The sequence below is a fragment of the Rhipicephalus microplus genome, chromosome 4 (assembly GCF_043290135.1).
Source record: "Rhipicephalus microplus isolate Deutch F79 chromosome 4, USDA_Rmic, whole genome shotgun sequence".
Taxonomy (NCBI): domain Eukaryota; kingdom Metazoa; phylum Arthropoda; class Arachnida; order Ixodida; family Ixodidae; genus Rhipicephalus; species Rhipicephalus microplus.
This window is the reverse complement of record NC_134703.1, coordinates 7795078-7816749: the sequence shown is the minus strand read 5'-3', so window position 1 is coordinate 7816749 and position 21672 is coordinate 7795078. Positions and strand designations below refer to the sequence as shown.

Below are 21672 nucleotides of genomic sequence, written 5' to 3'. Positions count from 1 at the left end.
TGGGTGGACTGACAAATAGACAAGCAGACGAATTCAAGAACGAATGGACGGACGCATGGAGAACGCACAGACGCACGGACGGATGGACACACGGACGGACGGATGGATGGATGCAAGAACAAACGGACGGTTGGAAGCGCGGATGGACTGACGGACATTTTGCCCCACTCATCATCATTCAGTCCGTGGATATGCTGTGATTTTTTTACTGCCCTGGGGGCAAATGTGCTTGAAGGTATAGCGCCCACAAATATGTGCGACGTCTTTCGTATGCTCTTGCTTATGCATGGATAAGCGTTATTCGTGTTCGACCGGTGCGAGCTCCCCGCTTCAGATCTACATTTTTTTTTTTTCGCACTTAATCTCCAAACAGCACGTGTCCGTTCCTCGCTTGGTACGTGGGCATGCTTAGCAGAACAAAGAACAAAAAAAAAGTGCTGCTTCAATTTGAATGACCACGTGCACTCAGTGTTGTGAAATACCTGCTCCGTAACAGTCGCTGTATCAGCATATTCTTACAAGTGGCGGATACCATTGGCTATGCATTCCCACTCACGTTAGAGTGAAAAATTGATGGACAACTTGTGCCATGCGAGGTTTTACAAAGCCCCAAATGTAGCGTAAAGCTTTAAAATCGCACAAGCACACGAATTAACGCATACTTTTAACACATACCAGAGTATACCAGAAAAAGGCTTTCAGATATAATTGCGCAACAACGTCGTCGTAATGCAGAAGACCTTTGCAAAAGGAAGTTACTCACAGAGCGTGAAGGTTTTGCTGTTGACGCACGCAAAAGCGCCACCGTTACGAGATCGATGAGCAGGCAGTAGGCGCACTTGTAGCAACAGAGATGGCATAGCAGGCAAAAGAAATATTCTCAAACCCTTATCGTTGACACTATGCTATAGGCACACCCAGAGTCGCGAAAAATTATCGCACCACTCATAGTCTGTCGAGAATGTCTAAATGCGCTTGGAGGCTTATCCTGCAAAACGAACCACAAACGTGACTTTCTTGCTTACCTGAGAGAAACCTAATAAGGAAGAGCGTTTCAGAACTATACTTGCACGAACTGCGAAAGATAAGCCACGTATTAACACTTATGCAACCGAAAAACTTGCGCAATGAACCCAATTATACAATGTCTTAATTCTCCGGCGCCTCACTTTCAACTGCTTAACGTGGCAACTGTTATCATTGAATTTTACTACTGCAAAACGAGGGAAGTAGTGAGATTAAACGAGTCTCCGTTGAATACAGCTTGGGCGAAGAAAATCTTCCGTGCCATGCATTGATGCACAAAATAAAAGTTCGGAGTTGACGCCCTCCTTTTCTCAAATCCACGCTTGTCTCTTTGCACACAATGTTTTTCATTTCTTTCGCTGCGCGCAGCGTCGCTAACGCGTCCTGGGGGGCGGAAATGAAATCGAAGCAAATGCAGGACATGAGAACATCACGAGATTGAGCGCTGCTGCCGGCGCCCCACATTGACACAGAAAGTTCGGTGCTGTTGTCACGCGAAGTCTCTGCACTACCAAGGGAGCCTGGCGGAGCCTTTTGATCAAAAGCAGAAGAGTAAAGCGTACGTGCTATTCCGCTTCGAGTCTTTTACTGCGAAGCGGCAGTTTGGCGCTGTGTTTGCGCTGCAATGAACTGCAATTAATCGGGTCACGTGTACGGAGGAACTTGTCTGCAGCGAACTGAAAAAGAAATTGAGAAGCGTGTGGTGCAAGAGCCTCAGTTCACAAGCACGAGTGTTAGCACAGAACTCATCGACAAATGCAAAACGAGTAAGATAAAAGATTGTAACCGAACGAGCAGATGACTTTCGCGTCGGTGCTCTAACAAACAGGGCCCGGTGAAACGAGACCAGCATAAGTTCGCGCGAGAGAAAAAGCAGTGAAACGCCGTTGAGTTACAAAGGTGCATCGGGGGGAACGAAGAACAAACAAGAACAGAGAGCGCCTCAGTGTTGTCTGTGTTCTTTTACCTTGAAAATAATGAAATCATAAACATACGAGAAGAATCGCAAAAGAGGCAGTCACCGCTTTCTCTACTTTGCGAAGCACCATTATTTATGTCCAATCTAACGGCACGAAATGGCAGAGACCGGAGTCGTAGAGAAGTGAGAGAGATGCACTAAGGAGAAATTTTGCCTCCCGGGTGCGGGTGGGGCTTGTACTTTCAACCCTAACTTCTACACGTCCTGGCCTTCACTTGCAGCGTCGCTCCCTCCTCCCTTTCCCTTTAGTATTCTCCACCGCGTTTACTGTGAAGACAGGAAGCGCCACTGGAAAAAGTTGGTTCAGTAAGCGTTATGAATGCTACCAGTTACGTCCCCCCAGGAAATTTGCAGAAACCCCATCGCTAATGTTTGCTAGCCTAAACGGTAATGTGAAACAAGTCTGCTTAGACCGTATCGAGGAGATAAAAAAAGGCAGGAAAATGAAAAGAGGTTTGGTTTTAACGAGCACGAGGCGCAGTCGGAAATGGCAAGTCGCTCTGAAAAGATTCACTGCACGTCTTGGTAAAAAAAAATGAAGAAATAAAAGAAATATTGCTGCCATATCAACTAAGTCAATGAGGCTGGAGGAGCTTGCTCGGAGGTGCACGGAGCGTTTCTCGGCACGACCATTTTGGTAGGAAGGTTTGTTAACGAGCCGCCACATGATGTGTACGTCGAAAGCAGCGTTGTCGGGCACATTCTGCGGCCTGCACTGCACAGTGTTGGCCACGTTGATTGGCACGTTAACCAACTGCCCTGGCCGCTGCCATGAGTCAAATGCCTAACGCTCCTGAATCGCACACGTGGAGCTATCAGGCGTTCTTCAACGAAATTGAGAGCGGCGAGGTCAGGGGGCTTGGGAGGATATTAGTAGCCGTGCGTAACACCCATCCTAAGAACTTGTCACATGCTGCTGCACGTACACGAAGTGATGAGAATGAAGTGAACGTAGTCGCGAGGAGGCGAGCGCGTGCACCATCGAAAAACCAAGCCTTGGTTGGCGGCACGCCATCGAGTAAGCAATCTTAGAATCACCGGAGTGGTGGCCTTGACCAGAGACTGGCGAAGTGTGAACGCTGGCAACACTGTCGTACAGTGCGGCAGCTGCCGGATAAGGCGCGACCTTTAGCATCATCAACTTGTTGGGCGTACGCGTACTGAAAGAGTGCTCAAATGCATAAACAAATGTGAATATCTCTGTTCCTTTTTCTTTTTTATTGTTTGTAGCCATTGAAGCTTGCTAGCAAATTCAGTAAGGCAATGTACATAGCTATAGCTAACACAATCGAGAGTTTGTTCGTATGTTGGTACTTCAATGAGCGAGCGAGTGCGCGAGTGAGTGAGTGAGTGAGTGAGTGAGTGAGTGAGTGAGTGAGCGAATGGTGTGTATTCGCGGTCATTCTCTTCCTTTTTGAGGTGTGGGTGCACTGTGGTTAAATCACAAAAGGTTGACAGGATGTAAGACTGGGCATGTTGGGGCTGAAACGTCGTAAAATTTGTGGCTTCAAAAAGGACATGGAAGAAGTAAGTGACGATGGAATGGAGCACATCGTCACTTTTTTCTGTCCGCGGGCTTTTGTGAACTACAAATTGCACAAAAGGATTTCCAAGCTTTCGAAGTTCATCTATTAATGCTGTTTTTAGCATATATTAACAGTCATTTTTACTGATTAATCTTACTGACCGCATAGCAGATGGCGTCGAAGCTGATACAAGCCGGCAACCTAATGGGAAAACTTTGAGATGGCTCCACCAGATGTATATGGCTTTTTTTTTTGTTTTTGTTGCGTTACAGCCATTATCTAGCGGCGCAAGTTGCTTTCTGGTATGGAAGCCTACTCAGATACAAATACAACACAAGTGACTTCTATCAGCCATTTAGGTGTCTTGGAATACTTCGAATGAGCTATCGAAAGAACTGTGTACACAATGAGCGACCAAGTGATTTTAATACAAACTGACGTCAAAGAGTACGCGACATGAGCGAACGCAGTGAATTTGTAGAACATGAAGTTGGCTTCCGAGATAATAGAAAAAAATTACCATTTCCTAGTGATAGGCTGTTCCACTCTTCTAGGAACCATTAAAGCTTCAGCTCTACATCGAGGTGACAAACAAAGAGGTTTGGCAAATACGATATATAACAGGCTGCCATAGAATTATGCGGCACCCCACGACGTTTTCGTCAGCCACCGTGTGCTGACTTTTCAGTCCGCTATCGGAATCCAATTTTAAGCGGCCGCGCGAAACCGTAGGAAGACTTGGGACTGAACTAGCGTGACTCAGCAAAACATCTCATCACCAAGTTCGTTTGAGTTTTGCGAAGCAAGACAGTGCGGGCCTTGCAACTCTGTATAACTAAGTAAAAATACACAGTTGTCTGCACCTCCTAGTTTGCGAAACGGACAACTTACTAGCTGACACTGATATTGTCTGAGCAATCCTACAGGCTCGATTATTTGTTACTCTGCCTTCCTGTGTGAGGTCGAATTGCTTCATCGTACGGGTCTTCGATAGCACTAAAATGGGGGAAAAAGTTCCAGTGTTTCCTTTGCCGGATATATTAATCTACGTAATTTTCAGGCTGAAAGGATTGAAGGTAGATGTATGACTGAAAAAGGCATCGTTGCGAAAGCCAAACTAAGCCAAATTAGTTCTTTTAAGGGCGAAGCTCCTTATAGCGGCACCCGTTCCTCCCTCGTAGCCATTGTAGTATGTAACACGTATAACATTTTGACCTGCAAGGTGGTGCCGGCGAGAGATTTCTTCTATGCGTTGTTTAACAATGAAAAATAGTGCTCAATGTACATGCCATTGGCTGCTAAAGGGGAATGAGAGGCAGGAGCATTTGGCTTTTAGTTAACGCGCACGCTCCGATCCCCATTAGTAGCCATTGGCATGTACATTGAGCACTATCTGACAGGAAAAGGTTGCTACGTTATACTCGCTGGGCGTAACCTCCTTGGTTTTAGAAAGGTTCAGCAAGCGTCGAGCCGCAGTGCCATGAATACAATCAACTAGTATATACCATGAATGAACTCGAGGTGGTTAAAAGAGAGAAGTAGATACGAAGCGCACGCCGTAAGAAAGTAAAAGCCGAATTCTCCTGTCTCTCATTTCCCATTAGCAGCCATTGGCATGTACATAGAGCACTATCTGACAGGAAAAGGTTGCTACGTTATACTCGCTGGGCGTAACCTCCTTGGTTTAAAAAGTTCAGCGAGCGTTGGGCCGCAGTGCCATGAATACAGTGAACTAGTTTATACCATGAACTCGAGGTGGTTAAAGGTGGGAAGTAGACCCGAAGCGCAAGCCGTAAGAAAGTGTGCGTGTGCCACCTCCCGTTTAGTCCTTGGAATGTCCGCTGGATGGCGGTGCTTCTATATGGGGAATATATGACGAAAAGATGTGAGATGGTGATACTTGGAGTGTTGGATAGATGGACGAACGGACACACAGACAGATGCATGGGTAGATGCATGAACGGACGCAGGGGCGGATGCATGGACGAACGCAGGGACGGACGCACGAACAGACGCACGCGTGGACGGGCAGATGAACGCATGGATAGTTCATGAAGTGTAAAAAAGTGCGAAAGTTGAATTAGTAAACAAGCACCAATCAACATCCAAGCAGCAGACCACGTCACTTGTTTGTATAGCTGACAAGCTATTAATAAAAAAAAAAGGTGTTTCAATCTTGATGCGAGGCGGTAGCGTAGTTCCTGTATTTTCTGCATTGAGGTCTGTTCTTGCAAGATTTCTTGTCTGCTGCAAACCATTTGCGAATCATTCTCTTTCGTTTTGTAAAATCTTAAGTTGAAGATCTGTGCTTGACTTGCTGCTTCCTTTCTGTTTTTTGTAACTGCTATAACAATTTACAACCAGGAAATCATGGTTTCGTTGCTATTTTTTTCAGCAAAGTCTGCAAAGGTTTGTCAAAAACGTAATGCAGCCTGCGTCATTTTCGGTCAAGAATCGGGTATTTCTTTTTTTATCGTAGAGCGACAATTGATATACCTTAAAATTATTACGATGTCTTCGCACGAGAGTGCGAGAAAAGCAGCAGATAATTAGAAGATAAAAAGGGGGTATTGGGAATTACAAATTATGCATACAGCATAGAGTAGAGTGAAAAATAAAAATCAAGTACCTTACTATACTAGCATATGACGCAATGTGAAATTTAACTTGAAAGCAGGAAGCAAATAACTTCTATTAACGTAGTAAAGAGGTCACGCTGCATTTTGTACTTTATTTTTACGCGTCACATGTACCATGTACATCGGGCGCGTGGGGTGGGGGGGAGTGTAAACGTCGCAGGAAATATGTTGGTGCGCTCGTCAATAACTGAACGGCTTCCAGTTGAACATGCAAGCCTGTATGAATGCCTCACATAGAAGAGCCTGTCAATGCACTGGCGTTCATTCCATGTTTTTGTTCTCTTTTGTTCAGATCTTTACAAAATAAAGGTGTGCAATTCATGCACAAAAATAACACAATTCGAGCGTTCATCTAGCCTACAAGTAGGTTATTTTAATACTATATCTATTGCATTTTTCCACTAACCATAACGCAATGGAACGGCTTACGTACCAATATAACCAATAGCCCGTCACTCAATTTTCGTTACTACTTTATTATTATTATTTAAAGAACTCACATCAACAATTCCCAAGTATCCATGCGTTATTATTTTGCAACATTCAATTGGCCTAATAGCATTTATTGCGTGGTCTCTTAGGTATGACTAGTCAGAACATGTATTTTTGTAAGCTCTACATCTTTGTTTATCAAACTTTCACATTGAAACTGATTATCTTATACGTCACTTGCATAAACTGCTTAACCTTTCTTTTTAATCTACTTTTGTTGTGCATGTTTGTTTTACTATTATTGTGCACGTACAATTTCATAAATTTTGAGATTGGAAGTATGTCCTACCAAGGGAAGGAAAAATAATGATATCGTATTATGAGAGTTGGAGATCCTGTGAAGAGGTAGCTGTTGCCACAATAAGAAGGGACATGGCTCCCTGAAGTTATAATAACGTCATTTTGAGTACAACATTAATAATGAAGTTATGGTACCCGAGCTCTTAAAAGAAAAAGCGAGAAACTTCGAAAGTAATATATTGTCTGACTAAGCAGGCTTCACCTTTGCAAAGGTAGCCCTGCAACAAAGCATGCTCTACAGGAGTGCCGCTTTGGCGTATTTTGATCGCTTTTATTTTTTCGTTTATTCGTCATCCTAAAATTGGCACTGGAACTTGTCAAAGGAATCTTCTGTTGCCTTTGTTGCAAAGAGCTGTTCGTAACAGTGGTGTAGTTTTGCAGTTTCCAGGTTGGGCTGTCCAAACTGCGAAAGCGAGTGAGAATACGATCGAGGTTTCAAGTTCCGGAAACAGTAAAAATGCGTGCTCGTTGCTCCAAACTAGAACATGTAGCTTTTTTTATGTACTGTCCTCACTACTGCTTCACGAGCGTAACTCCTTTTAGTTTGACCTTGTTCTTAGTCAGGCGTAACCAAGAAGAAAAAGGACGAGAAAAAAAACGACGGCAGTGTCTCCTGCACAGTATATAATAGACGACGCTGTCTCATAGAAGTACATACCAGCTGCAGTTGAGTGAGGAAATTATAGATGGCGCTGCTTCGCTGCTTTCCGATTGGCTGCTGCGCGGGTTTTGCCTCTCTGCGCTAGGAAGGATTGCCTCTGTCAGTATCCTGCATCACCGCCGTACGTGGCGGATCGTTGATAGGCATGAACGAAGGAAAGCGACGGGTGCGGAGCGCCGTGGTGGCTCGTGCTCGTCGCCTCATTAGTGGTGCTCGGACGAAGTGGAGGGCCTCAACCACTCGTGCTCAGCGTTCCGCAAATTAACGAGCTCTGCTTGTGATGGCATGCTATTCGGCACAGAAGTTTCACATTGTCTCAATTGTTAGCCGCTAGCTCATGGTTGCGTGTGTGGCGTCTCGACATGCATCTCAATGTTTAAGAAAACAAATGTGATGCCTCGTAGTTTATTACATACGCGTGACGCGCTGGAAGCCATGATTCCCTCCACTGTTCACTACATTGTCGCTTTAGCAGCACAGCAATGCAACTTTTGAGGTGCAGCAAGTGTTTTTTTTTTTTTCGTCTCATTTAGAAAAAAAGAAACAGACTCAGTTCAGGTTACATTAGACGCATGCAAGATAACGAGAACCAGGGAAAGAACGAGGCCCCGCCGTGGTGGTCTAGTGGCTAAGGTACTCGGCTGCTGACCCGCAGGTCGCGGGATCGAATCCCGACTGCGGCGGCTGCATTTCCGATGGAGGCGGAAATGTTGTAGGCCCGTGTGCTCAGATTTGGGTGCACGTTAAAGAACCCCAGGTGGTCGAAATTTCCGGAGCCCTCCACTACGGCGTCTCTCATAATCATATGGTGGTTTTGGGATGTTAAACCCCACGTATCAATCAATCAGGGATAGAACGAGCATGATAGACAATTTGATCGAGAAGTGAACGTACCACTGAAGGAAGCAGTTTTGGTTTGTTCGTTTTGTTTTTTATTCGTCCCTCGTAGAGCGCTTTACTACATTAAATATGGCGGTATGACAGAAATGATAGCTCCAGCCAGCAAACGCAACTACCATTTTTTCTGGTGATCCTCTAAACCTTGTAACAAGGGGGAGTGTAACACTCGAATTTTGTATGTGAAGCTTCATTTCCGTTTCTTTATCTGGACTGTCGTGTTTGGTTGTGTTCAGATAGCTAACTATAATAGACTTAAAAGCAATGTGGCGCCAGGCATACATGCACCGCAGCTGAACTAAAGTTGATATGTCCGTTGATCTTCGAGCAGCTTGCTTACTTGAATCCAGTGCAGACAACAGGCGTGTTTCCGGCACAGTTGAAAGTTGCAAGGGTAAGCCCAATTTAAAAAGGAGGTGGCACAAGTACCATGTCCAAGTTATAGACCTGTGTCAGCACTTTCGACTTTGTCAGAGGTTTTTGAAGGCGTTATTTGTGGCATCGGAGTCTAACATCATCATCACCAGCAAGAAGCGCGGCTCGCCGGTCTCGTGACGCTCGTGCTGCGCGGGAGCTCGGGTTCGCCGAAGCTCTGGCTGACCTGGAATGAACGACGTGCCACCTATGTTCTGTTGAGTCAGTGACGTGCGTTGTAACATTATTCACGACAGGTTGTTATTCTTCTTCAATGAGTTGTACATCATCGCAACATGTCGAAATACTCTCAGAAAAAAAAATCTACTAAAGAAGTGGTAACAATACGAAATATCAAATAATTTCCAATATGAAGAATAAAAAAATTGTGCTTGGTTTATTTTCAAACTTAAAAACGATTTGGTTTAATACTTTGCGACGTATTATTAAGGAAACTTTTATTGAATGGCTTACGTAGAATTCGCTTTAAGCTTTTACAAAACTATTTGCATAACCGATACCAGCTATAACAAATGAAAACAGCTACATAAAGTCATTTTCAGTGTACTCAAGGAGTTCCGCAGAGACTTCTTGGGTCTTTTGCTTTATGTAAATAATATTGTTAGTATGCCCGCGTCCCCTCAGCTTATTATGTGCGCAGACAACTCGAACGTTCTCTTTTAAATCAAGCCACTTAGAAACGCTGGAAAGAAAAAACGCAAATGAATATATGACGTGCCTCTCATGCTGGCTCGAACAAAACAAGCTACATTTAGGTACCAAGAAGAACACATACATTCTAATTAGCCGAATAAATAAACGTGGTAAATATAGCATAAATATAACATTGATAATATTGAACGGGAACACTATAACGCCCGAAAAACATAGAAAATTTCTTGGGACATGCTTCAGGTAAGGCTTGACATGTGACGTCCGCAATCATCATTTAGTAAGGCAACTTGCGGGAACGGTAGGATCTCTGTGCAGAATTGGTTTCCTCATACGTCCGTGGCTAGAGAAAATTTTGTACAACACCCTCTTTTATCCGAGACTTTTGTTACGGCGTACTAGTAAGGAGTAGGGCAAGAACCAAAGAAAACTAACAATCCTATGGTGCTACAACAGAATATACTTCGTTGTTTTGAAAATTACCTCCGTAGAATAGGCTGTTAATGCACTTGAGTAAGCTTTCATTATCATGAAATGTTAAGGGCAAACCAAATATACTGTTTTAAACTCATCAAAAGATACACAAAATTAAGTAGTATAAAGAAAACGACCAACATTATTCTGATAGAAGAAACTTACAGCGTTTACACCGAAAACAAAAGAGGTTGTTTAAAACAAATGCTGTAATACCAATCAACGCGATTAGTTATTACATTCAAAATTTGTTTGCAGTTTGACGTCAGTCTTGAAGCACCTCAAAAGCAAGTTAGAGAGATTTTGATTAAAAGTAAATAAATTGTCATCACTAATATATATTGTAGAAAACAAGTAGGTAGAAAAGCACACACTACTGGATGAGTTGGTAGTACATCTTGACCGAGTGCGCGAAAACATTTATGGTACAAAAGGGGGCTAGGCTGGCTGAAAGGGTTCTGCGGGTTGTTAAAGCGCAGGCAAGAGGCTCCGTGCTTGAGAACTGCCGGTTGCCGTATCTACATGGTGTCTCACACCGTTTAAAGAGAGTCGGAGCAAGGTATGGTTGCAATGTATTCTTTTCTGCCGGCAACCGTTTAGGCAGCATTTGCGTGGCAGTTGCGAGGAGGATGGAAGGTGAGCGCCATGACAAGGGTACTTGTCAGGCCAGGCACAGGGCCGAAGAGGTTGACTGCGCCGTCGCTGTGGTGGCCGGCACTCCGCTGTCGTGTGGGAAGTTTTATTTAGGACAGACAGGGCATTGTATTGATACTAAAATTATGAATAACAAAGCTTCTATGAAGGGGAAACCATGCTATAGTCTATAATCGCATTGTAAAAAGTGTGGCTGCACGCCCTTGTTTGGTGATACGGTAGTTAAAGCTACATTCAGGGACAAGGTAGCACGGAAAATCGCAGAGGCGTATCTCATCAACAAAACTGGTCATTCATGTGTCACGCAACCCTCGGTTATGTCATTTCCCATTTAGGTAGCTTTTCTCAAAGCGCGTCATTAATACAATCTGCCTGCTCATCTAATCATTATCTATCACCACACGGGTTCTCGTAACCACATATATATGTCTGTTTTCTCGAATAAAGCTTCGCTTGTTAGTGTGCGCTGTGTCCAGGTGTCTCCCTTTTGAAATTTTCTCGCTCACTCAGTCAATGATAAATAGGTATAGATCGTGCTGTAATATTTTCGCTAGTCTTCGAACAGTGTGTCGTTATTTTATGACAAATATTTATTGGAATTTAATTTTGGCAATACGATTCGTCGAGTATTATTTTCTGTTTTCTCTTTTTATATGTAATGCGTGCGTATCTGCAATATGTTAGGTATATATATATATATATATATATATATATATATATATATATATATATATATATATATATATATATATATATATATATATATATATATATATATATATATATATATATATATATATATATATATATCTTGGTTTTGATCGGCGTATTCCTTTGATAGCGCGCATGTGGTACAAAATATGTCAAAACGTTTTCTCGTTTTTACGTATATGCAAGAAATGTGTATCTGTGGCAACCTTTAGCTGCAGATGCCTTTTTAAGGTGTACGGAGTGCCTTTTATTTTGTTTTTTTGTATTCTAAGAAATTAAGTAAACATACTATTACTACTACTTCTACTAAAGTCGCGGCGTTGAGTCCCAGCCTCGTCAGACGCATTTTGACTAAGACAAAATATATTTGTATGGACCTCAATCAAACCTACGGGCTAGAAGTTACCACAGCCTTCCACTACGACGTCTCTGATAAACATGTTAAGAATTCGGGATGGGAAACCCCAATAATTATTACTATTGATTCGGCTTATGGAATGTGACCTCCCAAAGCTACCCAGATTATGACAGCCGCTCGTTGTTGCGTTTGTCAAGAAAGTTACCGAAAGTCTCTCACCTAAAAAAATGGGCTAGCCAGCGCCAGGCACAGGCAAATTTTGAAAAGGCACACGACATTTTAATCACAATATTATTAATAAAAAATTAGCCATTCGATAGCAATATATGCTCGGTTGAACTTGGTGGTTATGCTTTCAAATCAAAACGGAGAACATAGTCTGGCATTTTTAACCCAGTGTCCATGTAGGATCAAAGGTAGAGCAAAAATACGGCAATTCTTCTAGGCACCATCGGTATATTTTGAATTAGGTTGCATAGAAGTATTTTAGGTGGATACTATAAAGACTGAACTATCGTTACATCGCTGGCTTCTACGAATAAAACGCACGTTCCGGCAAATGACCGACGGAAGTGCAGCAATACTAAAACCTGCTTGCTTGGGCTGTCGCCGCGTATTACCGAATGGCTTATAAACAAAGCTGATAACGGGCAGTTTCATAACATTACTCATTTAAGTTGGACTGATATGTGTGGGTCAAGCGTAGCTGAAGCTGTACAGTGCATCACAGTTTTTCTTACTGACGCTGCAGCCAAGTGTATCCCGCACACTTTTGGGGCGCTGCGCAAGCGACGAGTCCCACGGTGCAACACTGAGTGTTGCACTGCGCGAAAGCAGCAAAACAAAGCAAGAATGGGGCCTCGGGTCTCATCCACAGCAGAGAATTTTGAAAATTTAAAGGAAATTAAGTTGCAAGGTGAGAGATCGCTGATAGGCCAGAAGGGAAGGTTGGTAGAAGTTTTTATAAGGCATCGATTCATAGAAGGCTAGAGTATGGGGCATGGTCGGTGGGTATCAGGAAGGCAATTGCACTCACTCCCTCTCGCAAATACACAAGGTGACAACTTGGAAGATCAGGCTAACTTCCTCGGCGCACACTTTGAAGAGGTGTCTGGCTCGTCGCACTATACTGACGTTTTCCAAAGATACAGAATGAGAATAGAAAAAAAAACAGAAAGTAGAACAAAATGCATAAAATACTAGGCATACAAACAATATTTCAGCTTAGCTGAACCTCAATCGCCACAAAACAGCTGCAGTAAACCCGGCCCAAGTTCCAACCGTATCTTGTATGAAATGTTTAAAAACCTACCGCTAAAAACACGAAAACCTTACTTTCCTTGTTAAATGCTATCTGGTTTTCAGGCGCGTTTCCTATTTCTTGAAAATAAGTGATTGTCATACTTATTTTGAAGCAGGGCAAAGATTTTTCTTTGTTAAAGTTACGGGTCCATCGCACTTACAAGCTGCCTATGTAAACTTTTTGAGAAGATTAATCACCGGCTTATACATTTCCTTGAAACAAACAGTCTACTTTAGCCATATTAGTGCGGTTTTCGAGATAGTAGATCCACCCCCGAGCACCTGATACGTACCGAGGCACAGATCCTAGTCGCTTTTGTCCACAAACAATACTTTCTTTCTGTGTTCCTCGATATCGAAAAAACTTACGACACAACATGGCGCCTCAAAATATTAAGAGACTTGTTCCAGTTTGGTGTGCATAATAGAATGTTTACCATATTTGAAAGCTACCTGTTTAATCGGACCTCCCGAGTCCGAGTGGGCAATGTGTTATCCCGAACATTTGCCCAAGAAACAGGAGTGCCGCAAAGTGGTTTACTTAGTTGTCATTATCAAAATGAATTCATTGCGTCTTTGCATCCCACAAAATTCGCTTTACTGCACGTATATGGCAATGATGTTCAGCTTGACTTTAATTCTTGTAACTTGGTAATGTGTAAGCAGCCGATTCAGCTTGGTTTGAATGAAGTCTCTAAATTGGCAGAAGAAAATGGATTCCGACTACTGAATCCACAAAAAAACACGTGTGTATTCTTCTCCTGAAAGAGAGGTATATCACTCAGAACCTGACATTCAACACCATGGTCGATGTCTGTCTGTTAACGCTAAACATAAATCCTTAGGCCTAATTTTCGACACTAAGCTTACCTTCATAAAACACATCAAGTACTTCAAAGACAAGTGCATCTAAGCCACGAATGTTCTAAAAGTGTTGTCACGCACTACGTGGGGCAGTTACAAGAAGTGTTCGATGAACTTGTACAAAAGCCTCATACGTACCCGCCTAGACTATGGAGCAATAGCATACCAGTCTGCGACACATACTACCCTTAAAATGCTTTATCTTGTACATCGTCTAGGCATTCGTTTCTCTACGGGTTCTTTTCGCACTAGCCCCGTGGAAAGCCTGTACGTGGAATCTAATGAATGATCGCTTGCATGTCCATTAAATATTACCTTAAAGTGAACGCAGACAAGGAGCACCCTACACAGTCCACAATTAATGATATGTCGAGTTCTGCTCTATTCAAATACCGGCCTTCAATGAGACAACCCTACTATCTTCGTGTGAGGAAACTTGTTTGACACTTGGAACACCGTTTGATGGCTCCCGTAGCAAGTCTGCCGCCGTGGCATACGATAGATTGCGATGCGTCTTTCTCAGAGGTTAAAAAGAACGCGCCCATTGTCGAACATACTTCCTGGAACTGCAAAGAAAATTTCCTGACTTTTTTACAGATGTCCAACACTTCCATGTCGTAGGCAGCGACCGGCCCATACTTTTTGTATACCCGTGTCCGGCATCCTGATACAAGCATTTTCACAGGAGAAGCCTCTGCGATACTGGCGGCTGTTGAACACATTGCCGCATTGAAACTACAAAAGGCAGTAATTTATGCTCAAAAACACAAAAAAAGTTCTTGTTATGCTTTATTCACTCTTATATACAATCTATTAAACCAAACAACATGTCGTAGCTTGCTGAGTACAATGGCATTGTGATATACAGGGAAACGTTTTAGTGGACCAGCTGGCTGGATTTGCCAGCGACGCCGCTGCCAATGCATCAATACCAATCTCTGCACTTGACTTGAAACCTTTTTTCTAAAATGAAAGCTCAGCGGCTATTGGTAGAGCACGTAGGATAGACACACAGATAATAAACTGCTTGTTGTTAAGCCGCAACTTCGTAATAGGCTGCCACTATCAAAATCACGGCACACAGAAGCAGCCCTTACAATGTTATGAACAGGACATGCGTAGTCTACCCATGCATGCCTTTTATCAGCTCGTGATCCACCATTGTGTGAGAGATGTGGAAAGCCACTTTTGGTTCTCTACATACTTGTTCAGTGCAATGAGTTAGATGCTCTGAGAAAGTTTTTTATTACCCTACTGACAGCAGCTTCTGCTACATTCTGCCATGCTCATCGGTAGGGGTACGATCTTTAAACTTCAATCCCTGTTTACGTTATTAAGAGATGTAAATCGTTTTCACCCCATATTCCGAGCTGATCTGTAGCACGACCTCTGTACCGAGGTCGGGGCTTCGGTAGCTACAGCTCTACCATGGTTTTATTATCACGACCTTTCTCCATTTACTCTCATTGCACATACTTCACGCCACTGTCATGATTTTAATGTTTATATGCGTTTACCCGCTTTAGCGCGCGGAACTTTGAGGCCCCTATACAGCCACGTACCATATCGTTGTTCAGAAATCTTTCCTATTGAAATAGTGCTCTTTATCCTTCAATTGGCCCTTGCGCCATAAAACACCACACATCATCATCATCATCATCATCATTGATAAGATGGCTGCAATCTTTGACAAATACATACTTGAGTTTTTATTTATCCGGCCCGTGCTATCCATGTGAAGACTAATGTTATCATTGTTAAAACGAAAAGAAGTGATAATTTTGTCACCTATATGCCACCATACATGAAAAAGTGCGACAAATATGGCTACGACTTCACTATCTTCACTTACTTGTTACTTTGTCCCCGCTAAAGATCGATGAAAAAATACCAATAATATTTACGTAGTATTGTAGCTCTGGCTACTGTTCATCCTTTTAGTTGTTTGCTTCCAGTTTTTCCGTATTGGAAAGAAATCAAAAGATTAATAAGAGCTGAGCTTGCGGGTACATTACACGAGCTGCACTGAACAACATAAAGTACTCAAGGCATTCTTAAGAGAACTTTCCCTTTAAAGTGCGGACAAACAATTGCTTCACAAGGTGCGCAAGATGCACACGACGTTTGCGTATGATGTGCAAAGGAACAATTTCTTTCTCAGTGGCGATTTTTTTTCTTTGACAAGTTTTGAAATTACGTACGGTATGTATAAATCTCATCGGTAACTGAGTAACAGGGATGGCGTTTTCAAAGCTTTATTATAAGTAGAAATTGCATAGATCAGACTAATGCTTTCACCATAGAGGGCTGTTCATTCCTACGGTATAGGCTTCCTCAGGTGGTGCAAAGAAACTCGACGATAAGGCCCTCAGGACAATGAGCTAGTGTTAACCTTTTTTGTTCACACTATAGGAAAGCGCGCTGCAGTCAGTAGCTCAAATACTTGCACTTCGAGAGTACAGCACCTGTCTCCTCGCGAATTTTCTAGAATTCAAAAAAAAAAAGACCGTAGGAGGGCAAGGTGGTAGCTTGCGTTGAAAAATTCCTAAACATAGGTTGTGTCGACACACGGACTCGTCTTCTTTTGAGGAAGACAAGTCCGGTTGTCGAAACGTCGGCTCGACACAATCCATGTTTAGAAATTTTTCATTTTTCTGGAATGAGATTTCTAAGCACGACAATATGCAACCACGATTTCATGACATCGCACACACAACGATTTGACGGCGTTCATTATATTACGTTGTAATTCATAATGAACAGATGCAATGATGTTAAACAGGTTCTACGACAGTATTTTTTTTCAAAGCATGGCTTCGATACTCAGTTTCCATGCGTCTAATTTCTAATTTTATTTATTATTTATTTTTATTTAATTTACCCCTCACGCCCAACGGCATTACAGAGAGCTGGGAACAAAAAATACATACATATATACATTAGCAAAACAACTAGAGTGAGTAATAATAACAGTAAAGTAAAACGCGCTTCTAAATTTAAATAACATTGGTGAGCCCCGCCGCGGTGGTCTAGTGGCTAAGGTACTCGGCTGCTGACCCGCCGGGCGCGAGATCAAATTCCGGCTGCTGCATTTCCGATGGAGGCGGAAATGTTGTAGGCCCGTGTGCTCAAATTTGGGTGCACGTTATACAACCCCGGTTAACCTAAATTTCTGGAGCCCTTCACTACGGCGTCTCTCATAATCGGATCGTGGTTTTGGGACATCAAACCCTACAAACCAATCGATCAATGCTTCTCAAAAACGCTTATTGTCAGTGATTGATCTGATTTCAGCTGGAAAGTGGTTCCACCCGATTGTGGTGCGTGGTGAAAATGATCGGGAGAATGTTTTCGTTTCTGAAAACGGAACACCTGCTTCATGGCGATGATCTATGCGGTGGAACATATACTGTGGTGGAAGGAGTGCGCCGTGAAGGGTTGGGCGTTATTATATATTATGAAACAAATTCAGGCGAGAAATTTCGCGACGCGTGCCTAAAGATGGAAGAGATAGGATGGCTTTCATGCCTGATATGCTAGCAATGTGATTGTAGTTAGAATGAAACGAGTGGAGCTATCCTGAACGAGTTCTAAGGCAATGGTTAATTTTGCTTGCATTGGGTTCCATACGGAGGCAGCGTATTCTAGCTTTGGCCGAATTAAGGTTTTGTAAAGTATTAGCTCAACAGTGAAGAGAACGACACAAAAGTTGCGGCGCAGATAGCATAGCATGCGGTTAGCGTTGTTGAGGATGTACTCTGTGTGCACAGTCCAATTTATAATGATATGTGGACACCTAAGTATTTATATGAAGAGATTGATTTTAATGGAACACCATTAACAAAATAGGAGAGAAGAGGAATGTTAGGGTTTCGGGTGACATGCATAATATAGCAATTTTTTAAGTTCCATTCGCCATTTAGTGCACCAGTTAGATATAGCGGATAGATCAGATTGGAGAGCGTTAGTATTATTAGGGGTTATAATTTCTCGAAAAATCATGCAGTTCTCTGCGAAAAGAAATATGTGCAAGGAAACATCAGCGGGAAGATTAATATAGTATGTTAAAAATAGCAGAGGTCCGAGGACGGAGCCCTGTGGCACTCCGGAATTTCTGTTAGTAAAGGGTGAATTATGCTCATTAGCATTAACAAATTGTAAGCGTTCGAGAAGGAAACAACTAATCCATCCGAAAAGGCAAGGATCGATGTTAAGAACGCTGCGTTTGTGAAGTAGCAGTCAAATGCCACCAAGTCCACGAATATACAGTTGGCGCTACGATATGACGAATCACTGAGTGGCCTCGACCACTCCTACGGCGCGACCGCGGCAACTAATCTCCAGCAAGAGCGAGCTAAAGACCCGCTCAAGGTTTAATCTACAGTATAGCGCCCGGAGAAGTGCGTTGGTGAATCAACCCACCACTTAGCGCGCTTTATTGTTTATCATCCCACCAGATGGGACGTCAAGGTTGGCGTCCACTTACTGCGCAACCGCTTTATTTGCCAACCACGTTATTTACGATTGAAGAACGGCCTTTGCGAAAGTCACGGGCCAAAGAGACTTCCCGCCATGCCCATACGCCTATACACTTAGATACCCAGTGCAGTGAAAACAGCCGGTGAAGCTGCTCCTTGAATGAAAGGTTAGGTCAATACGAGCGCTGTTCCATGTGTTTCGCATACGTGCGGTAGCAGCGGCTGTTCGTTGTCGTTACTCTACGTCGGTAAACGATTGGTCGCGGTAGTTAATGAGGCCAATTGATTTGCTTATGGCGAGGACCTCGCAAATCGGAGCTTTTTCGCCAGCATTCGTCCCCGCGCACATCTGTCGAATAACGCTGTTCGCACGTATTCTGTGCCTCGCGGCGCAATACCAACGCGAACGGTCTAACGATCAGCCCGCTTGAAAACATCGTGGAGGATCGTTTGCGAATGCACTGACCTCTTATTCAACCGCAGGACGTAACAGCAGCGATTTGCCCGAAGAGCTGTGTGGGCACCTGACGACGAGGCTCAGGAGTCGCAAACGAAGAAGGGCTTTGGGCGTAGGCTGTCGGGAGATCCTCACTGACCGTGCGTCGAGCAGCACGCGCGAAATTCGAGGGAGAGGGAAGATGAGTGCTCGCTTCCCCCTTTCTCACTAGCATAGGGAAAAGTTGTGGCCTCTTCCCTAGGTCTCATCCATTCGCTTCATTTTCGGGGAACCTAGGGAAGAGAGAGAACGTAAGGAAAAAGGGAGAGAGAACGATTGCTGCTGCAACTATGGGATGACGCGCGAGGCAAGCAGGGCTGCAGAGCGTTCGCGTGCTCCAAGCAACCATCGATCGACTAAAAACAGCTCCCAGAGCGCAGCCGAGGGGCTGCTGGCGAAAAAAAGGTGACGTTGTTTGGCCTGTTCAGCGTCTTTGCACTAAGGAGCGTTCACGTTCTCAGGCCTGTGTTTTATTGCCATAGCAATAATATGGACACCCTCCGCTTGATATTGCCGCTGGCGTTGCCGTCACTCACCGTATATGTGTACGTATTTATATATATACGCAAGAAAAAAAATAATGCTGAAAAAGACTTTGGTGCACGTAATCGAACGTGGAACCCCTGAGTCGTGAATGTGATGCGTTTACTACTGAGTCTTCGGAGCAACATGCCGAATGGCAAGCCATTTATATCTTCCACCTAGTGCTGATAATGGGCTTGTCGGGGGAGGGGGGACTATCGCGTTTTCAGCATTACCAGCAAAATGGCGCAATTAGCCGCGCGTCTCGGGGAGAGGGGGGGGGCTATTGCGTCTCAGCATTACCAGCAAGCTGGCGCAATGAGAGCGTGGCGGCGCGCGTTCTCAACTCCCACGCTTACATTGCCCCTCAGAGTGGAGAAGGCGACCCTCGCTCACGCACCCTTATCTCACAGTGGGGACAATCGTACGTCTTGGCTGACGTTGGGCTTTCACTAGAACGTTTCTGTTGTAGTTTCCGGGCGCACAAAGGTCACTGCAATCATCGCACAGTCTCCGTCTGCGAAAAGGGCGCGCTTTTCAGACACAGCGAACAACTGAGACGCTTCTTCGCGTTCATCTGTACTTGTGATACGTTTTGTGCGTCGTTTTGGGCACGTTTTGATCTGATTGCAATTCGTCGCGTGACTTTCCAATTTGTTGCTATCGCATTCATTGCTTCGCCTTTGCGGCAAAGTAGTGACTTTTTTTTTGAAGGAAAAAAGGATCAACGCGTACTGACCGCGGCAGACCTAGCTGTCAAGTGATGTTCACCGAGCATTAAGGTGGCAGCTCATCGGAGTTTATGCAGTGCAGTCGTAAGAGGTAAAAGAAAACTTTATGAATGTAAATAGAATAACATAGCAGTTGTAGAGCTAAGTAACTGGTTGTTGCTTTTTTTTTCACTTTATGCCGAGACGTCGCGTGAATTTCTATCTTTCTACGTGTCACGACCATAACTCAGAGCCCTCAAAATGGGAGAAAATAACAAAAAAGTTCCAATCTAGGTTAAAAGAGAAGGAATATCTACTTGGCTCTAGAAAGATTTGAAAGGCACGAAAATGATAAGATTCTTTGAAAACATCGCACTGTCGTTATGACTATGGTAATGTCCAGTAGGCAGAAAACATTGCCACAGGGACAATGTGCTGTTCAATATGGCTCTACCGGAAATGCCATATCACCTTCATAGCAACCTGCGTTAACTTCTGTGTAGGCCTGTGCCCTATTGTTTGCCTCTTGTGAGTGCATGATCGTCCAACTTGCATGACTTGTGTGCCAGGGTGTGTTTATTCTTGGTGAATAAATTGAGTGCAGTCACAGATATGAAGCTTAGCTCTTTCGCTGGTTGGACTTCTAAGGGTAGTCAAAGGTGCGCTGTGTCAGAAGACGATCGAAAAGGCCGGAGCTCCAAGAAAACGCCGGGAAACAACCTAGAGATGGCCAGAGAACTTTCGACATATTAAGCATGACCACTTATTCTTGTTTCACATCGCTTAGGGTTGAGAAACTTTTGTGAAACTAGCACATGGTTGCGCAGTCTTAGCATTTGCTTTATTTATTCAACAATATGTGACGGAGGTCACATTTTGTTCAATAAATTAACGCCAGCTTCCAGTTTTCGTTTAAAAGAAGAAAATCCTAAAGCAAGTGCCCAGTTTCATTGATGAAATCATGGCCCAGTTTTCATAGATGCTGTTCATTGCATAGATATTAAAACACTGTCCGTGTAATACGATACCACAATTCCATTCAACAGGGTAGCAAACGATACATGCGTCTTGTTAACCTCATTAATTTTCCTTGCTTCTCTCTCCCTAACTGTAACCTGGCTGGACGTGCAGCCATCAGATAACACCCGTAGTCACGTGACATGTTATGTCACGCATCTCTCTATATAGCACTAACCCAACTGCAATAAAGTTGTTGTTCACCCGACTGACGGTGTCGCTACATGGTGGCAGCGGAACCCACATGATGCATCAATGGCGTCAGCGTTATTACCACCCCCGAAGCCCATGGAGGGGTCACAGGACCCTTGAATTGCCTGGAAAACTTGGAAAAGTGAGTTTCTGCTGTTTTCCACTGCTACGAAGTAGAACACACAGCCAAAGGATGTTCAAGCAGCCACTTTGCTAGTTACCATAGGCGAAAAAGCTCGAAAGGCATACAGTACCTTGTTCGAGGAAGTGGAAGACAGAAATGATGTG

General features: G+C 43.6%; 1 protein-coding gene across 2 annotated transcripts in view; it reads right to left on the bottom strand.

The window, feature by feature from the left end:
* Positions 1 to 19047, bottom strand: part of LOC119171631 (uncharacterized) — a 116940-nt gene extending 97893 nt beyond the window's left edge. For both annotated transcript variants that reach the window (XM_075892129.1, XM_075892130.1), the window contains exon 1: positions 18914 to 19047. The gene's annotated coding sequence lies outside the window, so the exon portion shown is untranslated. The remainder of the gene's footprint in view (positions 1 to 18913) is intronic.
* Positions 19048 to 21672: the final 2625 nt, after the last annotated feature.